Source organism: Numida meleagris, chromosome 1 (genome assembly GCF_002078875.1).
Source record: "Numida meleagris isolate 19003 breed g44 Domestic line chromosome 1, NumMel1.0, whole genome shotgun sequence".
In the NCBI taxonomy this organism is placed as follows: Eukaryota; Metazoa; Chordata; class Aves; order Galliformes; family Numididae; genus Numida; species Numida meleagris.
In genome coordinates this window covers 156,813,873-156,835,475 of record NC_034409.1, presented here as the reverse complement: position 1 = coordinate 156,835,475, position 21,603 = coordinate 156,813,873, and the positions used below count along the sequence as shown (strand labels likewise).

The 21,603-nt window shown below is 35.3% G+C and overlaps 1 long non-coding RNA gene across 1 annotated transcript; it reads left to right on the top strand.

Moving 5' to 3' along the window:
- Positions 9,191-17,546, top strand: LOC110394211. The gene is made up of 3 exons (XR_002435469.1): positions 9,191-9,272; positions 9,532-9,625; positions 17,056-17,546. It is a non-coding gene; the product is annotated as an uncharacterized LOC110394211 (long non-coding RNA).

The following is a 21,603-nucleotide window of genomic DNA, read 5'->3' as shown; positions in this document are numbered from 1 at the left end:
TTAGTTCCATCTGTCTTCTCAAAGTGATTTATTTTTTTTCCTTCAACTGCAAAAATGCAAGAATGAGCAACAACAAAAAATGGTAACAAGAAAGAAGCAGATACATAACAAATTGTGAGCAAGAAAGAATTACAATGCCTCTGCAGAAACCAGTCTTTCAGTTAACTTGTGATACCTTTTGGGATCGTTCTAAAAGTCTGCATTTCATAAAATCAGAAATTATCATTTGTGTAAGTAGCAATGTATTTTTTAGATGCCTAAAGAAAAATTAATATATCATATGGGAATTTCATTTAAGAATAAAACTGATTAAGTGTTCAATCTGAACAGGTTGTCCCAGCTCATACTTTTATGGATTAAATTCTGTGTGGAGGAAATATCAATGCCGAAGATGTCAAAGAATCTACATTTTGGCAGATATTTTATTTATTACTACACAAATATTCAGAAATTTTAATGGCAAATAACTATAGGAGGCAATGTACCAAATTTTTGCATCATAAAGTGGTGCTGTTGAGCTCAGTGAAACCGCTAGGTATAAATAGTGTCTGAATTTTATTCCATACCTTTGTCTTTGGATGTCACCAGCAGGGAAGTTGATTTCTTTTTTAATTCTTGGGAGACCCTTCCAGACATTAGACAGAACTACTAGACAGATCGACAAGGAGCTGCAAATGGGATTTTTCTGTAGCCTTGGTGTTACTGAAAATAGCACATAACTGCCAAAGCTATTGCTTGTGTTGTAGAACAAATTCTCTGCTGATGTAAAAAGACACAATTCCATTGAATCCAATGACGTTACACCCAATTTATGCAGGAGAAAATGTAGCTCTTTATCCATTTATCTATAGGTTGGTTGCTGTGACTTAATTTCAGATGAATTATGTTACTGTTCTTGTTCTGTGCCCTTGCAGCACTTTATTACTTAGAAGGCTAGTTCAGCAGAAATAAATAAATATGTGATTTGCAGTCTCAGCAAACATCCTAGCCAGGAACAATGTCCTCTCTGCAGTGTTCCAGACTAATTGCCCCCAATTTTCTGCTCTAACCTTCATACCCAATTCATTCTCTTGCACTAGTCTCCTTATTCTTTTTTCCAACCAATCCTCTTGTTCATATTTTCTCTAACGTCAGCAAATTTTTAACCACCAGCTTTTACGTATTCAAATTCCTTCACAGAACCACTTCTTCTACCGTGATCATAAGAAATATGTGTTGTGTCTGTGAAAGTACATTATCTGTGCTTGTAATCTTTTCTTGTTAAGCACTTGCTCTGATTTTTTTTGTTTGATAGTATATTGTAGTGTTTTTGTTAACAAATACTGTAATTATAATTATCTTTGCTTACTGGTGCGTCATCCAACATTTTTCTAATTTCATAGTCAAAACCTGGCATCAACTATTATAAGCAGTCTAACTGACATTCATACAAGTTGGAAGATTTTTAAGCTTATTTTAAGGCTGATTGGCAGCAACTTTCTCTTCAAAAACTGAATGCAGTAGCAATAAGTTAATCACAAGCATTAATAAAATCATTCTTGAGGTCATTGCTTAGATACTAAAGACCTTTTGATGATTAGAGAATGTGTCTGAAAATTGTTCTGGGCACCTATTTAACAGCCTGTGACTTGGGAAGGCATTAATCCAGAACATTGGCTTCATTTTCTCATTAAGTCTTCTACATTATAGAATGTTGTTTGTGAGACCTGTTTGAATCAGTGGTGCACAGAAAGGATGAAATTAAAGAAACTGGTCTCAGTGAAGTAAGTAGTTCCTAGCTACTTACTTTGGGGGGCACCTGCTGAATTTAGCAGAATTGGTTTCCACAGTCCAGCTGCGTTTCTGCTGAGTAGATCAGCCAGGTGTGGAATTTGAGTCTATGACCTTTGCGTGCTTACCCACTATGAAAGACCATGGATCATTCTGTTGAATACAGCATGTAGGTAAAAAGTAAAAGAAACATTCATGAAAACCATGAAGTCTGTAATATGAAAATCTTATGTTGCTGAATTATTTTATTGTCTGGTATAAGAAAACAAAAAAAGCACATTTTACATAGAACCACATGTTTTCAGTTAAGTAAATAACTATTTGTGTGCAGAGAAGAGCAAGATAGCTGTTGGAAGGGACTGGAAAACAAGACTTTTGAGGAGTGGCTGAGAGAATTAGAGTTGTTTAATCTGGATAAGAGGAGGCTGAGGGGAGATCCTACCACTCTCTACAACTACATGAAAGGAGGTCACAATGAGGAGGGTGTCTGTCAGTCTCTTGTCTAAGGTGACAAGTGATAGGATGTGAGGAAAAGGTCTCAGGTTGTACCAGGAGAGGTTTAGGTGGCATATTAAGAAGAAGTTTTTAGTGAAGAGGTAATGGGCTCCACAGGAAAGTGGTGGAATCATCATCCCTGGAGACATGGGTATGACACTAAGGAACGAGGTTTATGATGGGACACTGTAGGTCAAGTTGGTCGTTGGACTTGGTGGTCTTGAAGGTCTTTTCCCCCCTACATGATTCTATGATTCTGTGAAATATTCCTGACTGAACTTGTCTCTCTCTGTGCTATGTTCAAAGTTAAATTCCAAGCTATCTAATATTGACATGTGAGCCAAATATATCCTTTTTCTTCTTTCCCTACAGATTTCTCTGAATAACTTAATCTGTTCAGCTTCTGCAGCATCCTGGACTGGGGGAATTCTATGCTCAGTTCCTACCTTTTGGATCATATCTCTAATGACTTCCTTATTGTATCATTAAAATAGCTGTACTGTATCAGGCTTGTGTCTTATCTGGCTGGCATTCTCTTTCTAATGTCCCCAGTGGACACTTAAAAAGAACCATTATGAAACGAGATTATTGCTATGGAAAATTGTACTCCTAGCTTCATTTAGTTAGCATTGATATAACTTTTGATAAACTCTAGAGTAAAAAAATTAGAATCCTGCATCATCCATTCTAAAATCTTCCTGTTTTCCCTTTCATACTTTAGGTAGTTCCAGTGGCCCTGTGGTGTTTGCAAACAGTCGTAGTGTAATGCTGATTTTCCTTTAGTCTTTATATGCAAGATTTTAATAGTCTTTTCCTATTGCCCTTTGTCAGTGCATCAGGGCATATCCACTGGGTAAAATTTTGCAGGCACTGTTATGTTCATCAGGGTAAGAAAACATATCCTAAGATGAGTTATTTCATTTGAAAAAAAAAAAATTAGTTATTGCTCCTATCTAATACAGTTTTAAAAAATGTTTTAATGAGATTCCTGAGAACTTATTTGATTATTAAATTTCCACTAGAAAAATATGTCTATAAAGTCGGATAGACTACAAAACTATTTTCAGTGCAGGTTGTTGGTACTGCATTAATATAATGATTCAAAATGTAGTCAAATGTACTTTAAAACCAAATGACGTTGATGTTTTTGAGAAGTTGAGGTATTCTTGATACTAGTCTTGTACTTCAGTTGATGTTACCTTGCACAGCCTGGTCTGTCTTGGTCTTTACCCCAATACTTTCCTACTCATTAGTGTTCGTGAAGTGTTACATGTCTCCATCTCAACACTAAGAAGTAGGACAAAATGGTGGCACTTCTTTCCCTTCCCATGCCCAATCTATACAAGTACCATCTATTTTAAGTAAAATATCAGAGTTGCTATTTGTATTGTACAAATGGGAGTGGGTATAATGAACAGAATGAATGAGGGAAGAGAGCTTGCTATTGACTTCAGGATAGCTATTCTGTGTGTTCACAAAAAGACACATATATATGAAAATATAAACTTGTAAAATATCTAGCTGACAGATTTAAGTAATCTACTTATTTTTTTCCACTAGACATTATATTTCATTATGGATTTTTAAGATATCACATGAGATGTTTTTGATTGTTTTTATGGTAAAAAATATCTCCTAAAGTTTTTGTTTAGTTTCCTTCTTGTATGATGGTCAGATGTTTAAATTTTAAGCTAACATTATTTTAAAAAATGAACAAACAAAAGCTGGTAAAACATTTTAAATCATTTCATGCCCTACTTGTCAAGTTAGAGCAAGATAAACAGTATAATTTTATATAAATAAAAAATATTTTGCAAATGATTTCCATATCTTAGGAGTCTCAGTTACAGCTTTTAAATATACCTTTAATTGATATCTTGTGGGATAGTTCTTGTAAATTCACTGAGCAAAAAAATCAGTATTCATTTTATATCCCATGTAGTTTCTTTCAAATGTACTGTTTCTCTCTCCAGCCAGCTCTCAGTTCCAAATATGCATTTACTGTAGGTCAGGTTCGGCATTTGCCCAGAAGCCTTTGGCTCTTCATTGAAAGACTCTTCCATGCAGAGAGTGGTTTGTCTTTAATCTATGGAGACTAGACAGATATCAGAAGGCTTAATTTAAGTGTTAATCTAAAAATTATTACTCTAAAACTTTTAAGCGCTTTTTTTCTCTTTATTTTTGAGGGGGGAAAGGGGGAGAGGCATGTTGTTTGAACTCTTAAAATGACTCTTAGCATTAAATCTGAAATATGTGGCTACTTTAGAACAGATATCTTCTTTCTGTATTTGATCAGGGAATTCTTTTTGACATGCATTTTCTTGACTTGAGTTTTCTTAAGCAGCCAATTATTCTGAACATATATTCAACATAGTACAGTGTTAAGAAACCCACCAATTTCTGTTATGTTGTCATGTTGTGAGTAGATTTCTGTGTGGTCCCTATTATATTTTTTAAGTTTTTCTGCACAAAGTAGCCTACCATTTTCCTCCTAGGGTAAAGATTAATCTGCCCTAGTTTAGGCATAAAAAATTAAATTTCTCTAACTCACACTATTCTTTCATTATAGTCAATGAAAAGAGATGGGCTCCTCAAGGGAAAGATTCATCTCATCCTAAGATCAGTATCTAGGATAGGTCAGATGAATTGTCTTGTGGAGGTGCCAATTTCTTTCCAGTGACTATCAAGGGAACTTACAATGACTGTCTCAGTCTTACATCTCTAACTTTTAGCTGTCTGAAGTTAAGTGACATAAGCTGTTCTTCCTTAACATTACATTTTTTGAAGATATGGATAATTAATTCCCTTCAGAAAATATTACCTTGAAGACAATAATATTTTGACTGAGACCCAAAATGTTAAAACAATTAAATGTGCATATATTTAGAATATTGTATGTTCCTGGCAGAATCATGGGAGATTTGATGAAGCAAGCTAGAGTAGTACTACTCACAGGAGCATTAGCTGTTCTCTTGGACATGTTAACAAGATTTTATACATACAGAAAAATAAAGTTTTCAATGTGTTAGTGGGATTCATCTCACTTCAGAGATTTGTAGAGGTGACACCTACGGTTGATGTAGCCATTGTAAGCTCCCTTTATAATCAAGGGACAGAAATATGACCTTTCAAGGCGCAATACTTCTGGCCCATTTTAGATGCTTGCCTTAAAATCAGATGAATAATGCTCCCAGCATTTCCATTTTTTTTCCACTGATTTTAAAGCATGGCTAGAAAGTGTGATTAACTCAGGTGCAGGTACCAAATGAATTTCTCTGTTACTCGTCAATGTATCATGAGGAGAAAATAATATCAAGTGGCTCCAATTGGCCAAAAAGTTGTGCTGAAAAGTCTCAAAACTGTTTGATGACCCTCAGCTCTTCAGCGTTGCATAATGCTAATGTGTTGTTGTGATATCACTTCACAGCTGTGACATCGTACAAGTATTTATGGCCCGAAGGTGGCACTGATTGATGATTAAATCAATTTCAGCTGTGTAGAGACAGTTGTTACACACGCTGTTAAGTATGATATCATTTTTTTTAAAAAAAAGAACCTAGAACTAGTTCACAATGACTCGAAAATTAACAATGAGATGCTAAGAACATTTTCTTAATGTCTCAAGATTTTGAATATAGCCACACTTCAGGAATACTTTTATTTATAAACAGATACCTACATTTTTTACTATCTTGTCTGTAATTTTTCTGACTAGAAATACTTCCTCTATGAAAGCTTTTATCACTGCTACAGACTTTGCCTTATTCTACTTGAGTTATATTTCTTCATCCTAACTTTGAGAAACATATTTCTTTTATTGTTCTGAACTCTTCTATCAGCATGAAATAAATGAGAATATTGCAACAGCGTTACTTTTTTGTTGTTTACATGGAACTCATGTAGGTATATAAGTATATGAATGAAGAAACAGAGGGTTTTTTTGTTGTTGTTTGTTTGTTTCTGACAAGGATATTGCATTTTAACCTTCCAATTAATTTTATTTTCCATTTCCAAATATCTATCAGTTAACTTCAGTTTACTTTCCCAGCCACCAATTTCCCAGTCTTTTATGTCACCTAACAGTTTTCTTCCTCATAGTGCTTTTATTTTCGCACTCTTTTAGTCATCAAAATTTTTAATCACCTCTGTATTTATTTGTGTGCTAGGAAAACTGCATCCTCTGCCAGGACAGAAAAGTATTATGAGAAAAATAAATAATAAACAGATCAATAATTTATTTCTCATTTTTGTGCTCTTATATATCTATTTTTTTGTTTGTTTGAATAATAATTTCTGTTTATGATAGTATTTTTGTTTAGATAGGCTGAAGAGTGCCAAGCAGTCTTCCCTGTAGTAGTCTACAAGTTGTTACATACCAGCCCTAATTACACAGTACACAGTAAATAACAAAGTGACACAAAGAGAAAACATGGCCTGGGATCACTTGTGAAATGCAGTGTCATTCACTAAGTGAAACTGAGCAAGAGTCTGTTGGAGAGGTGGATATATAACAGCCCAGCCTTTCTCCCTTTTACTAATTTTTAGCAAATAAATACTGAGACACAATAAAATGTTTCCAGTATTCAAAAACAATGCAGAGAGGATTGTGTCAACCACTGAGTGTGTTTGGTTTTACTTTCTTCATGTTCTTTATATCAATCCACTTGTCAAGGGTGTTTCCTGCTGTTACTGATGAACCTACACCAATGTGCAAAAAATATGAGACCAGGTGGACAGAATATATGAGTAGGAAACTGGACTTTGAAACGAGACTTACATTTGAATCTTTATACCATTTAATATTTATGTATTTTAACGCTGCATAGTAGCCCATCAGAAGCAGACCCAACTTCCTGCACTTCCAGTGTGAACTCAAAACCTGACTGATGAGTCATCTTTCTCTCTCATTTTCCACCTGCCACCAGTGATTTTGCATTGCTGTTCATATAGGGATCCAGCTGCACATGAGAGCTAAACACTGAACTGATCTGGACTCTAAAGTGTGGATGTGAATTTCCTCAGTGTGAGCTGCAAATGCAGCACAGGTCCCTCACTGTTTGGGTGAGTCCTCTTAGGCACTAGGTACTATGGACATAAAGCACCGCTGACATTAACTCTTTAAAGGAAATAGGCTTGTTCAGCAAAGCCTCCAGACTTTCAGGAATTGGCCTGGCATATGGTCTAAGTTAACAAGTGCTTCTTATCACTGATGAGGGAAGTCTGCATCCAGAAATATGTATGGAGTGTCTTCTGTTGACTAACTTTACACAGACCCATGTAAATAGAAAAAGAGTTTGTAGATCATTCCTAAACTGTCTCTAGTCATTGCAAAACTATTTATGAATGTGCTTTAGTCAAGATCTGTGAGACACTCTGTTAGGGCCAAGTGTCTGTGTTTGGGATGAGGCTAGACCAGAAGGATCCAGTTATCATGTTCAGAAGCTAACCAGTTCTGCAGAGGCAAGTGCTTTAAGTTGCTCTGTGCAACTCTATTTTGCATAACAGAGAACTGAAGGGAAACAAGTACAGCGGGGTCAATTCCCCTGCAGAGACTAAACAGAAATCATACTGTGATTAATTATCTTTATAATTATTTAATGACTATATACATTATATTTATATATATATCTGTATATGTGTGTTTCTGTGTTTAAAGAGCTATAAATCCAGTCATTCCTGAATCTCCTGATTCTGATTGTGGTGCAGTTCTAGCACTCAGTATATTCTGTCTGCACAATCTATAAATGAGTTAGAGGAAAATAAGTCTTCTTTTTACTTTATCAGCTTTGTAATAACATGGAGTTTAATTGACCTCTCTGCAACAGAATTTCTAATTCTGAAATAAAAAGTGAAAACTCAGGGATCTTAAATTTTGTGTTAATAGACCTTAATGAATCACCCTGAAATAGCTGGCTCAAACAAGTCAGAACACTTGCAGCCAGTTTAGTTTGCCAAGAATCCATTTCTCATCTAAGAGATGGATGAAGTTTCCCAATGTGGAGAATACAGAGTGCTAGTGTTATGTCCTTCTGTTTTATAGATGATCTACAGTTGTGATGAAAGGTCACAAATTTCAGTGCTCCTTTTCTGCTTCCTTCAGTTCTTACAAATGAAACTCTCAGAATAGGGCTAATAAGACATCTGAAAGTACACTTTGTGTCAGTCAGTTCTCCTACCATTATCTTTGTGACACAAATGACCATTATTAAGATATATTATAATTTTGTCATTTGTAATGTCTATAGTGTAAAGTTTAGTGTCTAGTGAGTTAACATACCACTTTTGGATCACTACAGTGGATTTTGAATCAATCCCTGTATTATCTATCATCCTTAATCTTCTTCAGCATTCCCCTTGTATGTTGACCTTGGCATGCCGACAAATTCTTACAGAAAAAAAGCATACTAACCATGTATCTGCCAGATAAGAAATGTTGCCTAATGTGGTACTATATACTGCAAATGAAACTTTGTCTTGATTCAGGAACAAAAGTGTTGTTCATTACTGAAACACTCACTGACATAGGTTTGGACACCACAGGGAGAACTTGTCTGAAATACTGAATCCTGTTGTATTTTTTACCCATGAGAACTGAATTATGATGAAGTTGTTATGATGTAGGTTATAAAACCATCTTCAGAACTGTGATAGTTCTACCCAAAGGAGATCAAAAGGACTGATAATTATAATACAAATTTCTGTACTCAAATTTAGTGTTAGTGCAAATATGTGCAAAATAATAGTCTTCAAAGTTATCAGAAAAAGATGATGATGTAGGAAACAAAATATTGTTGAAGTTTTCCACCTCCATCTTTAACAAAAGTTTTCAGAAAAGTGTCTTAAAGAGACCTAAGGAAGGGGTTATCTAAAGAACAGAAACCCATAATAGGCATTGGCTTCAGGTTACCGAGATTAATTCTTGTCTGCAATTTTCTAGGTATTCTGGGGTGAATTATTTCCTGAGCTTTTGTTCCAAAGTCATGGATAGAACAAGGATAATGGAAATGGTAATTACAATGTTTTTAAGCATTTTATTGACAAGAAATTAGAAAAGCACAATAAAAAGCTAGCAGCCAGAGAGATAAAAATGTGCCTTTTGCTATACAAACTGCAGGTCAGTTAATATTAAGAGAAATAATTAAATCACATAGATATCTTAAGTGCAGTGATAGTACTTCAAAGAATTATTGGCTGAATTAATGCAAACAATCTATCCATTACTTAAAATTTTGAATATTTGAAATAACAGTCAATCCTTTTATGCAGCTCTGGTGAAGAAACTAGGAAAGAATCCCAGGGCTGGGTCAGTCTCCACGAGCTGGATGAGCCACCGTCGTGCTTCAGAATCAGCTACGCTCCTGTAAGTCCTGGCAGTTAGCTTCAGGGACTCCAATGATGGAGTCTTTGCAGTCTTCCCATGAAAACCATTGCATGGGTTAGCTATATTTATTACAAGATACCTGATGTAATGCCTCATCTCAATATATCTTGCTTCAGTTAATGATGATTATTCATGTTCAGTTCACTAACTCAGTACAGTTCTTGTTCAATTCTACTCAACTTTGGATTTGAAGACTCATGTTCCACCTCAGATTTTTCTTCGTTATGCTAAACAAATACATTCCTTCCATTGGTTATATCTTTCGGGTTTTTTGGTCTATCTTATTTTTCTCTTTCAAACTACCACAAATTAGTCCACCTTCTTGAAGGTGTTGAAATCTTATTGCTCCTATCCAAGATCTTGCCAATGCTGTATATGCCCATGTGTTTGTTCCATATGAAAAGACTTCTAGATACTACACCAAAGAAAGGAGAAATGATAATAAAATTTCGTAATATTACAATAGGTGAAATTTCTGCAATTCTTTCTAAAAGCAAATTTTTAGAAGCTTTATAGCATACATATGCCTCATTCATTTTCTTCATGGTACTCATAGCTCACTCATGCATTCCTTGAAGCCTCAAAATCTTAACATGAAGATATTTTCTTTTAGAACTAGGAACGCCTTACAACCACTTTTATTTATAGCAAGGTCTGTTTGGTGTAAGTGAAGTCAAAATTCAACACTTTAAACTGCAACTGTGGGTTTACTGTGACATTTGTAGCTTTTTATTATTTTTAAAAAGAATTCTTTTTGCTAGAATTTGGCTCAAAAATGTAAGTTTTTTAACAGATATAATTAGGTTGCTAAGCATTAACAGTTAATTATCATATTAATAAACAGTTATTACTCTCATTTTATACTGAACCATGCTAAAGCAGCATTATTATGCATGCATTGCTCTTAGGCAACGTAATTGTCCTTAAAGGAAATCATTACAATTTAAATGAAATTGGGAGCTACTGGTTAGGGAGGGCTGTAGGGCATGCAGAATACATACTAGGCACGGAACTGTAATTTCCCCAAATCACATCTTTTCAGTAATTTTACATTACAGGGCTATCTCTGTTTAGTTAAGAGAAAAACAGTTTATTTTTTGCCTTACAATTTAGCAGGGTCATTATTTAACCAAAGACAAGCCATTCTCTTTGGTGAAAGGCAATGTAGAGTCACTACACTGTTATTTAATATGGGTTAATAAACCCTGATCAGCATCTAAAATTTATTTCATTTCAGACTATAAGAAATGGATTTGTTGTGACACTAGCACATGCTGCCTAAGGAATGAGAATCATTGACTGAAAGCTACTGTACTCTGAGTGATATATAATGTAACTTATATTTCATTTGGAAACAACTATGTCTTTTTTTTTTGCTGACTAGATTTTTCTTACTTTTTCTTATTCTTTCTCTGTGTTTAACAGATACACTAAAGAATTGTTATTCTCTTAGAAATTTTGTCATATAGAGGTTAATTATTTGACTTAATCTCTTTGTCATCTGTTAGAATACAAGGAGTATGAACACTTATTTCTGGCATTTTCTTAGATTTGCAATTAATTAGTGCTTTATATTGCCATAAACATCTCCTTAGTTTAAATGAATGACTCACATTTAAGAAAAGGTTATATTATCTGTGGGTGCTAAAGAATCTTCAGATGAATTAGCCAGTAGCTCAAGATTAACTTTATTAATAAGCATCAATTGCTAAATGTAACACATGGCAAATGATGTGGCTCATACAGTACTGTAACAGAGAAATCTACAACCTGTCTTTTTTTTCAGCAGCAAAATATATTAAATCTTTTTTTTTTTTTTGCAAAAGAGTGCAAAAAATTCCTCTGACCCATACTACTATCTGCCTTACATTTTCTTCTTCACACTGTTTCAGTGTTTTTTCTCTCGTACATACTAGGTGAAATTAAGAACAACTCATCAGTATGTGGTTGAATTGTAACAATAAAAGACCAGAGTAATGATAGAGATCAAGCCTGATGAACAAGTGCATCTCAAAATCTATCTGTGCCTCTCTTCCCATACTGAAAAAAAAAAAAAGAAAAAAAAAAAGCATTAATTACACATGGTTTGTAATCCAGATAAAGTACATCAGAAGAGCCTACCACGGTACAGGCTGAACTACACACAAAGCAAAACCAATTGTCTTGGACAAGAAGCTCATTCTTCTGACTTTAAGATAAGCTTTTCAGGGTCAGGTCCTTGTTCCCAGTGTTAACCTAGAGTAGTGTTTTGAGTCCTTGACATAAACCAGAATAGAATCTGACCTCTTTGCCGCAGCTACTGCTACTATCTACATCAACAGAAGATGCTACTGTTACTTTGTAATCTTGTTTTAAAAAATATTAAAGATACCTTTCTCGTATTGCGAGATACTATACGTGGCATCCATTATTTCTAGCTTTATTGGCATTTGAAGCCTATGATTTACTGCTAGTATCTGAATTTGTGACGTTACACAATGTTCTTGTCATCCTTCTTTTTAACCTTGTGCATCTGGACTGTCTGAAAAGGAAAGTCATCAAGGCTGTCAGTGAGGAGTTATGGCACTACCAGTTGTAGCTGGGGAGCAAGAACTTCTGATTTGGCAGTGTGCCACTACCAAAAATGCCACCTGAACTTAGTTCAGATAACCTCTCTGAAATAGATAATAGGCCTTTGACTGTAAAGCTGTAATTACTGTAACATTCATTGTGCTACCAAAATACTGTAGCGTTAGGAATTTATGGAGAACATGCACTATTCACAGGAAATGTTCTAAGGTATTTTTGGTGAACAGAATCAGGACATCGCATTCAAGTTTAATTTCAAAAATTAAGGCTTGGGAATGAATTCTGCAGTTGTTGCTTACATCAAACTGAAAGATGAATGGAAGAGAGTTGGACAATAGAACCTAGTCATGTAACCATTAGAGATACTTGACAGGATTTGGTCCGAAGCTCTATTCCAGAAGGAAAGATAAATATACGTCTTTAGTTAGATCACATACGGCTGATATGTGTCTATTTACAGTAGCTCATTTGGTGGTAATGTCTTTAGATCTGAGTAAGATGTTAGCTGAGACAATCTAAGGCTATGTTCAGATAGGTCTGGAATGCTTCATTTGAAGTCAGAAAACTCTCTATCCATGCCTAATAGAGAACAATAATAATTTTACTTGATCCTGTGTAACCACATATATCATAAGAGGTGGTCTTGTCCAAAATGCAGATTATCGATACTGGACAATAAGATACAGTAAATATAAGGAAGGAGAGTTGATAAATAATGGTTGAATAGTATCATCTCTTCACGGTCATGTCATTAGAATATCCTGATTTGGGAACTTTCACAAATATCATTGTTAACGCTATTTTTCAGTCTTCCCAAGTTCATTATGGAACATCCGTCCCCTCCAATTATGTTAACTGCTAGGCTCATTTTTTACATTCCCTATTTTCTGTTCTTTCTAAAGCCAGAACTATTACTAAAGAATCAGGAAATACTGCATATCAAACACAGACAGAAAATCTATTTTTCCTCGCTTTTCTGGGTGAGAGATTGACCTAATATTTCAATTTGATATACAGCAAACACAGTTAATGAAATAAACCTACTAGAACCATTTTACAAGTGACAGTTCCTGTCAAGCAGTGATATCAGTAAAAGGGAAGTGTTTGTATGGGACAACATATTCTTGTTTTGTTTGGGAGAATATTGCAGTTCTTCTTGTTTCTTGTGATGGTGCAGCACAGTAACAAGGACAGAATTACTAGTCTTGCATAGAAGCAGCTGCATAGGGATTGTACACAATCAGTTATCCTTGGTTTTGATATTACTAAAATGCTCTTTTGTTCTTTATAAAAACTATGAATTAAAGGATCACCTCAGTAATCACTGTTAGTAGATCTTGGTGATTCCTGATGTTAGCCAATAGTTCCCAAAGAAGAACTTTGTGTGCATATACTTATTAACCAGTTTTTATGAGTCTCAGTGTGTAAGTTTAGACTAAGCTGTACTGATCAGCAATCTGTGATATATTTCATTTAGCCTCAAGACATAATTCTTTTATCCTCAAGAGTTACTAAAGAAAGATGCTATTAGCAGTAAAACTATTTTACATTTCATCAAATAAATTCTGTGTGACTATACACACAAATCAACTCCTGTGATATTTTTGAAGAGGTGCAAGGTAGTTTGTACTCCAGAAATTGGTTTTAACTAATGACTGCAAATATTATAGATTTTATTTAATTTTTATCAAGAACAGTTAATTACTTCGAGAAATACAAATTCTTAGTACTAAGTGTAAGTGATATTTATTTTTTTTTCTATGTGCATAATTTTCTTATACCATCTTAAAAATGTCAATAGTATTCCTTTAATACTAATTGAATTTGTAAGTGCTTTTGTTTTGGAAAGAAATAGTTTATTTTGCATTTAAGATTTGTTTATTTATTTATTTCCTCTGTAAGACCTATACTACAGTACTTTGTAGTTTATGTTGCGACAAAATTTCCATGCAAAGCTTGGTTTTTCCATGTCTTGAATTTAAAAATTATAAAAGGTATCCTTTTTAGATAGCTGGATTTCTACCATATTTTTTATGAGCTCGATATTTGGTTTGTATTTCAATCCTAAACATCAAAATGCTTACTACTAAAAATGTCTTTCAATTTTCTTCTATTAAGAGGTGAGAATGCAGAAAAAGAAGAGAGAAAATAATGTTATGTACCAATGCAGTTGATATCCATTCACAGGATCAGAGAGTAGCTGATTGAAATCCAGTTTCAAACACCACTAGAGCGTAATCGTGAGAGACAGAATGATGCACCTGCTGAGGAAAAGGATGAACTTTTGGGAGCTTCTTCCTGTTACCTGCTAGAAATAGTTTTCAGACAAAAACAATCTGTCAAAGAGGCTTTTCAGTGGAGAAATGATTATATACAATACAAAAATACATTAATTGTCATAATTAAAATATATCACCCTCTGAAAGAAAACAGAATAATTGGAAAATTGGATACACTAGTTTAGGTAATAGTTACAGATGTCTTTGTTTTGTGCATCCCTAATTTCACTTTCAGCCAATGAATACTGTATGATTTCTAACTCCTCTGGTGCACCTGGCGTCTTACCAGCCTTGGAGGATGTTAGGTGATGTTCTGATAAAAGCACAGACCATGAAAACAGAGGAGAAAAAAGTAAGGGCAATGCAGCAGAGGGAAGGAGGCAGGAGCAAGAGAACAGGTGAAACAATGGGAAATTAAGAAGGGAACCTGAGAGACAAGAAAGTGGAGGGGTATTCCAACACATCTCTGATATAAGAAATGCAAGGGAAAACCTTCAAAAAAATTTTACATTTCAGAGGTTTTCTTTCTTTCCTTCCTTATGTCCCATCCCTGGAGGTGTTTAAGGCCAGATTGGATGGGGCCCTGGGCTATCTTGTCTAGTACTTCATCTAGCAGCTGGCAGCCCTTCCTGTGGCAGCAGGGTTGGAACTTGATGATCCTTGAGGTCCCTTCCAACCCAAACCATTCTATGATTCTGTGATTCTACGATTCCTTCCTCCCTTCTTTTGCTGCTTAGGCTATAAACTTTTCAGAGCAGCTGGAGGAAATCAACCCTCTGTATGCTTGAATGAATCTCTGGGCAATACAAATGAGTCATCAATGAGTTTAGTGTGCAGCAGGAGAAAGATGATACTGGAACAAAATGTTCCGGTGTGTATTTGTGTAGTGTCTAGCATAATGGGCCTCTGCTCCTGACTGAGGTCTCTGAGCATTCCAGTGATGTAAATATTAACTAATAATAATAAAAGGACAAGCACTTTATTTGCATCCATATTGCCATCTGTTGCGTAGATTGCATCAATATTAAGTACATGCTTAGCTATGTTTGCTTTTCTGTAAGCAGTACACTTTATTTGCTGCAAAGAACCTGACAATTTTAAAAACTTAAAGTAAATTTTTAGTACTGAAAGATATTGGCAGTTTTTTCTTATTATTATTTTTTTATTTCCTAGTTAGTAAGCAGTAGCAGCAGACTAGAGTTACAAGTAAGAAATGGATACGGTAGATAATTTCACTTCAATTTAAAAAAAAACTAATTATAATCTTGATGAAAAGAAAATGCTAGATATTTATGCAGCCAATAAAGGTATTTTTCTCAGATGATGTATCATAACTAATGTAGATTTTACTTTAATTTTCACAATATATTAGTAAAATATAGCCTCCAATAATCACTATTATGTTTGCAAGAAAGGACAGAGGTGACTACCCATGTGGATGTGGAAGTTGACTAAGCATGACTGGCATGACATGATGCCTCTTCTGAAGCATCTGTGCAATGTTTCTTTAGTCCAGAAAGGTACACTGATAATCTGTTCTCCACGCCATAAGAAACAAAAATGCCCAGCAACTCTTTTAAACAGGTTTAAGTTCTTAATTAAAAATTTAATTAAAATTCTAAATTAAATAATTTAATAATGATTAAGTGTATAAAAACAAAAGCTACCATGTGCAATTAAAAAAGAAAAGATCAAAACTATAAGTGTGTAAAGTTTCCTAAACTTCAGGAAATTCTTAAGTGAAATGTCCAGTTTATTTTGTGAATTTGACCATACCTCTGGCTTCAGAGGAAGGCGGAAAAACTGTTTGTGAACACTAACAGCTCAAACTAAGAGAAATTTTTGTGCAAATCTGGTGAGTGGTTTAACATGATTATATAACAAAGACAGCAATGAAATTATGAACAGGAGCATCAGTGCATTATTTATACTTTTTCTTTACACACAGACACACAAGTAAACAATACTTCTGCTGAGTGATGTATGAATAAATAATGTGGAGTTTTGCCTGAAATAAACAAAGTCAAAATAAAATGTTAGCAAAAATAAGACATCATATATAAGCCGTGATTTTATGTTTGACATTTGTAGCTTAGTTTTAATTATTCATGGTAATACTTCAAAGAACACTAGCAGACACAGTGCCAGTGTTTAAAAACTTAAACGACCTACAAAACTGTAACTACAAAACTAAGGGTCTGCTGGCCTGATGTTCATTGTGAGAAAAATCATTGCTGAGCATCTAATATGGGACGCAAATACAAAATGAAATGAAAACCCAAGCACCAACGATAAAAAAAAAATTAAAAATACCATAAACAATAAAACAACAAGGACAACAACAAAACCACCACCACAAAAAAATTTAACTTGAAATACAATATCATTAGTACCAATCAACATTTATTTAGAATTAATAGAGTTCGTCAGGCTAGCCTGTTGCCTACATTTGGTGCTTCTAGAAGTTCATTTGATAAATGTAAGAGCATTATGTAATTTACTTAAGATTTTTTTTGGTGAAATGTATTTCTCATTAGCACTTTTTGTTTGTTTGTTTTTCAGTTAAGATATTGGTGGGGGATTAAATGATTGAGCACAGCCCTGCCGAAAAAGACATGGGGGTACTGGTGGATGAGAAGCTGGACATGAGCCAGCAATGTGCCCTTACTGCCCAGAAAGCCAGTGTATCAAAAGCAGCGTGGTCAGCTGGGAGGTGATCCTGTCCCTCTACTCTGCTCTGCTGAGGCCTCACCTGGAGTACTGTGTCCAGATGTGGAGTCCTCAGCACAGGAGAGACATGGACCTGTTGGAGCGCATACAGAGGAGGGCCACAAAAATAATCCAAGGGATGGAACACCTCTCTTACAAGAGCAGGATGAGAAAGCTGGAGCTCTTCAGCGTGGAGAAGACAAGGCTCCGGGGACACCTGATAGGGGCCTTTCAGTGTCTGAAGGGGACCTACAGGAAAGAAGGGGACAGATTCTTTATCAGGGTCTGTGGTGACAGAGCAAGGGGAAATGGTTTCAAACTTAAAGAGGTGAGATTTAGATTGGATATAAGGAAGAAGTCTTCTACAGTGAGGGTGGTGAGGCACTGGAACAGGTTGCCCAGTGATGTGGTTGATGCCCTGCCGCCGGAGACTTAACAGGCAAGGTTGGATCAAGCCCTAGGCAACCTGATCTAGCTGAGGATGTCCCTGTTCCTTGTAGGGGAGCTGGACTAGATGACCTTTAAAAGTCCCTTCTAACTCTGAGGATTCTATGATTCTTTGATATTGAAATGGGGAATTGTACTGGTTTTGGCTGGAATGGGGTTAATTTTCTTCACAGCATCTTGTATAGTGCTATGTTTTGGATTCATGATGAAAACAATTTCAGTAACACACTGTTTGTTTAGTTGTTGCTAAGCAGTGCTTGCACAGAATTAAGGTCTTTTCTGATTTTCTTGCTACCCTGCTAATAAGGAGATTTGGATGCACAAGAAGATGAGAGGGCATTCAGCCAGGACATCTAACTCAAACTGACCAAAGGAATATTCCATACCATCTGACATCATGCTCAGCACTAAAAGCTGGGAAAAAATAGAGGAAGGGGGGAGGATGTTCAGAGTGATCGCATTTGTCTTCCCAAATAACAGTTATATTTGATGGAGGCCTGCTTTAGTGGAAATGGCTGAATATCTACCTGCTGATGGAAAGTAACGTTTGCTTTGCTTGCAGCTTTGAATTACTTACTAAGTCTTTATCTGCTGTCTTTCTCTGAATATAAGTATTTTGCCCCCCCCCCCCCTTTTTTTTTTTTTTGCCTCTTTTGCCCTTCCAACTCTCCTTCCAATCCCACTGTGAGGGAGTGAGTGACTATGTGGAGCTTAGCTACCTACCAGGTTTAAATCACAAAACATAAAGTGTTATGCATTATATGTAATAAAAATCTGTTGGAACTCAAAAATGATTTTTAGTAATGATTTTAAGTAATTAATGAATTACAATCACCAAAACACAGTATTATTAGTACTCATCATCCACTGATTCTAGTTAGACCACTTGAACTAGTTTTTTCTAAGACAGTTACTGGTTACGGAGCAACATCTTCAGGAACCCCCAGGGGTCCCTCCCAAGGCTCTCTTGAAGGATCCATTGTAAAAAGGCTGCATATGAATGGAACTGAGTGGGTCTTGCTGTCCACATTCCTCCAACATCATCAGCTGGATTTGTACTTATTGTACATTCAGCACCTACTACAAAATGTTTCATGGTGCAACTTCACTACTCTCACTGGCTGCAAAACAGTTCTTACATGACTTCAGATACTGAACCTGAATTTTTCCTCCACGTAGTAAGGGTAACTATACTCTGAGTTCAGAGGGATACATACCACTAACTATGAATGTAGCCAATCTGCTGCACAAGGGACTAGACTTAAGCAGTTTTTACATTAATCAGTCCAAACCTCTTGGCTTTGGGAACTGGCCTCCTGACTGTGTGTGCATAATAGGTGTGGTTTTTGATTCTTGCATGTGTTCAGTGTTTTTCATTATTATCACAATCTGGAATAAATTGTGACTGATTAAGACTGGTAATGTTTAGTAATGTTCTGTTAGTGAAATCATTGTTTCACCAGGTTGTTAAAAAATGGGTGGAAATAGCTGAATTTTGTGTGCAAACTCTGATAAGAATGATACAGCAAAGTTAAACATATTAGAAGAGTTTCTGTTGCTATATATAATTTATTCCTGAATGGCGAGTTGCTTTTGAGTCATATGTCTAAATTAATCTCTTATATTTTTTTTCTCTCCTACATGGCCAGAAACTTTTTCCAGATATTTGCCCAAGTAGGTGCTTTCTAAGAAAGCTTCTCTTTACTTTCTCATCTAAGGTAAAACCACAGTAGATGTATTGTACTGCAAGGAGTGGAATAAGTGAATTAATAAACAGTCCACACCATTAATTTCTGTGGAGAAAGTCCAGAAATTATTCATAAGTTTGTATAAACTAGAGCCTTCTGCATTAAAATCACATGGAATCTTTTTTTACTTACTTTAATTCTGCTGATGTATAAATGACTGTAAATTGGTGCAATCATTATGCCTGGAAGCAAGAAGATGTGAGTTAACGTTAATGTTAGTTGGGATCCTATTTGACCTGCATTGTCTTCAGGGTCTTTGGTCCATGCAAATCAGCTTTCATCTGTCTGCTTTAAAGGAAATTCACAACTCCACATGCACACAAAAGAATGTTTGTGTGTAAAAGAAACTGTGCAAGCAAAATTCTGAAACTGGCATAGCTTTCTAGTGTATCACATACAGGTTTATACCTTGTAAGGCCAGAGAAGATCATCTTAATCATCCTATCAGACTTAACACAGGCCATGGGATGCTTTGAACTAATTTTTGATTCAGTTGTGATAGACACAAATGTAAGAAAAAAGTGACATTCAAATTTTTCAGCCCTTTGCACGCTTGCAGAATAAAGGTGCAAAGTTCAGAGTTGAACTCTCTGTCACTTCAGCTTTCTTTCCTTTGGTAGCTTTCCTGAATTTGCAAAGGTCCATAAACTACATGATGAAAGCTACGTAACTAGAAAACAGATTTGATGAGAGAACTTCAACTGAGAAAAAAAACATCCAACATAAAGACTAGAAAAATTAATAATTAAAGTAGTAATGATTTCCACAGTACCAGTAGGACCTAAGCACAACTTAATGTGATTAGAGCTAAGAGAATTATGTGTCTTTGCATGTCCTTTTAAAACTCGACCTACAGTCACCAAATACAGCCTCCTGAATTTCTCTGTTTAAAGACAGAAAAGCAGCTATTTTTCTTCTGGATTATTTATTTATTTATTTATTTATTTATTTATTTATTTATTCTGTTCATGGACCAAACAATTCAGGATTGAATGGAGGAAATTTAGCTCAATAGTCCAAGTGTATATTTTGCTTTTTATTGTTCTTTCTTTTATATTGGTATGGGTATGATTCTTACCTGCTGGCTACATGTATCATTCTTTACATTTATTTTGAGCATAATTCATAACATGAAATCCTTTGCCAGAATTACAAGTGCTCTGGAAATCCGATTTCGTTAAATCAAGAAAAAAACCTGGAGAGCTAAAATCGTGTTCGCATCTATGGCCAGAGAAGTTAACACTGAAAAGCATGACCTATGGTCTAGACTTTGGAATGGGGTATTTTATGTTTTTTGCCAAGACAGTGTATTCTGATACTACATCTTGACAGGAATTGCTTAAATGGACAGGGGGCACAGAGCATCTGTTGTTACATATATATACGTTATATATATGTTATATATATAATACATAACTATATATAACTATTATATATATATATATAATACAGAAACTGCAAAGGAGAATGACTTTGGGGACACTGTGAGAAATAGAGTAATATCCTCTTACTATGGACACAGTGGAAGATGGGACCTTCAGAAAATGTATTCAACAGGATAATACTGAAGATACTTGGGGAAAAGAGTACAGAAAACAGCTATTAATCAGGCAAAACACATCCAAAATAAATGTAATACCCTACTGTGAGCTAGGAAACAAGCCTGTCATGTTTGCCTTATTAATATATTATTGTAACTATGACAGGGTACGGTTAATTTTACAAAAAGAAAAAAAAATGGTCTATTGGGTCAAACTCTTTGTTTGAACTTTGCACTTTATTAGCATTGGTGCTGTTGATTGTAATTGGAGGAATAAAAAAAATTAGTGAAACAAGAGTAAATGTAGCATATTGTAGACTTGACTTTCTGGCTTGATCTTAGACCTGCCTCTCCACTGTAGACCTGCCCAGCAGTGCTGGGGTATGTCTGACCCTTCTTACTGTCTCCAGACCCAATACTGAACCTGGCTTGCTAACAGTTTCTCAGCTTGCCCTTGGGTGTTCCCTGTTTCTGTGGTCTTGTCTGGGGATCTGGACTCTTGGCTGAACATGTTTATCATCACCAGACCTGTTCTGCTGGTCTAAATCCAGGCATTTCCCATTTTGAAGAGTATGGGTATGATAACAATAAAAAGATGTTGAGAATTCTGATGGCGTGATAAGCCACCCACTAGAAAAGACATTGAATTGGTAAGGACAAAATAAA